The following is a 2500-nucleotide window of genomic DNA, read 5'->3' as shown; positions in this document are numbered from 1 at the left end:
GAGGAGAGCGGCAGAGACGGCCCTGACGGGGGGGAACCGGCCAGCCGGGCGGGAAAAGCGGCGACCTCAAGCGGGGAGAGAGAGAAACGCGACGGCGACAGAGAGAGGAGGGGAGGGCTTCGCGGGAAGGAGGAGGGGGTCGCACCCCCGTCCCCGGCGCTCTCGGCCTCGCGCGCGCGCGGCAGCACGGCACGGTACCCCCGCGGTACCCACCCGCAGACAGCCGCCCGCACGGGGGGGAGAGCCCGGGGGCGAGGCCCGCGCCTCGCCTCCCTCTCGGCCCTCTCGCTCTCTCGTCTCTCTCGCACGGCCCACGGCGGCGTCTTCGACGCCGACTCTCGCTCTCCCCGGCCACCGCCACCGCACCGCGGCACGGCCCCGGCAAGGACGAGCTCCGCCCCAGCGGCTCGTTCCGGGAGCGGGGAGCTACGGAGCGCTCCCCGAGTCTGCATTTAGGGGGACGAAGGCCCTGCGCGGCGACGACGACGACGACGTCGACGTCGACCGCGGGCAACGGGCCTGCGAGGCAACCCCAGCCGCGCCGCCGGGGTGGCCCCCCCGGACGGCGATTGATCGTCAAGCGACGCTCAGACAGGCGTAGCCCCGGGAGGAACCCGGGGCCGCAAGTGCGTTCGAAGTGTCGATGATCAATGTGTCCTGCAATTCACATTAATTCTCGCAGCTAGCTGCGTTCTTCATCGACGCACGAGCCGAGTGATCCACCGCTAAGAGTTGTCTGGCTTTCGGGACCGCTCGCGTGAAGCGGCCCCTTTTCTGTTTCTGCAGGGACGCGCGCGCCCCCGCGCGCCCCGCTTCGACCGTACGAGCACACACAAACGGAGGAGGAGGAGGAGAAAGCGCGGGGCAAAAAAGAGAAACCCCGCGCAACGCTCCGAAGGTCGGCCAAAGAAAGGCGGAGGGGCCCGCGCCCCCGACCGCCTCCCCCCGCGAGGGGAGACGCCGCCTCGCGTGCCGTCCTTCGGAGGCGGCCCAGGCGCCCGGGCTCGGCCCGACCTCCGCGCGGAGGGGCTTGTGCGGCAACGCGCCGGACCGCGGGGGGCACGGTGGCCCGCCCGGCCTCTCGATCACGGGACGACTACGCGTTCGCGGGCCGGGGGCGCGACCGCCGGCCCCCGCCGCTCCCGGCTCACTCCCTGGCTTCTCCTTTTCACCGCTCCGCCGACTCGCGGAACGCCGCCGCGCCAAAACGCGGGGGCCGGCTCTCCCGCCAGCGGCCCCTGAACGTCGCCCGAAACGCCACGCGGCGGCGGGACCGTTCCGCCGGCGCAACCCCTGGCGCGGGACCGCTTGCCCGCCGGAAGGCGAACGCCCGGCGGGCCGCGCTCCGCCACCGGCGCCGGAGGCGGGACGCCGCCGAGACCCGAGCCGGCATCGCGGAGCGCCCGAGGTCTGCCGCTCGGCAAAACCCCTCCGCCACCCGCGGCCGCACTCCCGGGACCGCCGCCGCTTCGCACCGCCGAGCTGCCCTTCCGCGAGCACGCGCCCAGCGGGCAGGCGTACCGCGGCTGAGCCGGGGGGCACCGCCCGCTCCCCTCGTTTCCACTCGGGGACCGGACGGGGAAGCGCCCCCGCGGCCGCCCCGCACGCCTCCCCTTTTTTTTGGCCCACACGCGGCCGGGAAGGGCGACGGGGAAGCGGACGGGCGGGGCCCGGGCCGGGACGGCCGCCGGTGAAGGCGGGCGCCTCGCGGCCGACCGTCCCCCCCCCCCGGGGGGGGCGGGGACACTCGCCGAGCGGCGACGCCGCCGCTCGGCACGGGGTCGCCCGCGCCCGCCGGACCTCCGGCGATGGAGGAGCCGGCCGAGCGCTGCGCCCCAACGGGCGGGGACAGCGCTCCGAGTCAGGGGTGGCCGGCGGCCGGCGCCGCCGCGGTGCGGTTCGAGGCGACAAGGCCGTCGAGGCGAGAGGCGCGCGGTCGCGCCTGACGCGGCGCCGCCCGCGAGCCCGCGGCGGCGGCTAAGGAGAAAGAGCGAGAGAGCGCGGCGGGCCCCGGCGGCCGCAACCCCGCAGCTGAGGTAGGTAAGGCAGAGAGCGCGCGCCCTCTGCCGGCGTCGCCCCGCATCGCAGAGGCCAGCGGGGTCGGCCCCCCGCGGCCGATCGCGCGCCGCGGCCTCTCCGCCGAGACCGGGCCGCAGAGAGGGGGGGGGCAGGGCGCCCCTTCCCCGGCCCGGCACGGGTGGCCCCCGCGCGCGGGCAAGCGCGGCGGGACGCCGACGACGGCGAGCGCGGCCGGTCGCGACGGACACGCCACCGCAGGGGATCGGCGGGAGTAGCTCCCCACCCCTCGATGGCGCCCCGCGCCGCCACCGCCCGACACCCGCTGCCGCCGCCGCCACCGCCGCCGCCGCCGCGGCGGGGCCGTGCCGGGCCGCCCGAGTCTTTAAACCTCCGCCCGGCTCGGCGGCCCTTTCGGCCCCCAACAGGCGTTTGACGACGCCGAGGGAAACCGGCAGGAGACCGCCGAGGCGCGAAGCGCTAG

General features: G+C 76.9%; 1 non-coding gene across 1 annotated transcript; it reads right to left on the bottom strand.

Moving 5' to 3' along the window:
- Positions 1–581: 581 nt before the first annotated feature.
- On the bottom strand, positions 582–734 carry LOC148219226 (5.8S ribosomal RNA). Its single transcript, XR_015799863.1, has one exon. It is a non-coding gene; the product is annotated as a 5.8S ribosomal RNA (ribosomal RNA).
- Between the last annotated feature and the right edge of the window lie 1766 nt (positions 735–2500).

This window comes from Sturnus vulgaris, unplaced genomic scaffold (genome assembly GCF_052056855.1).
Source record: "Sturnus vulgaris isolate bStuVul1 unplaced genomic scaffold, bStuVul1.hap1 Scaffold_156, whole genome shotgun sequence".
Classification (NCBI taxonomy): Eukaryota; Metazoa; Chordata; class Aves; order Passeriformes; family Sturnidae; genus Sturnus; species Sturnus vulgaris.
The sequence above is the reverse complement of the archived record's forward strand: the minus strand, read 5'-3'. Positions and strand labels throughout refer to the sequence as shown.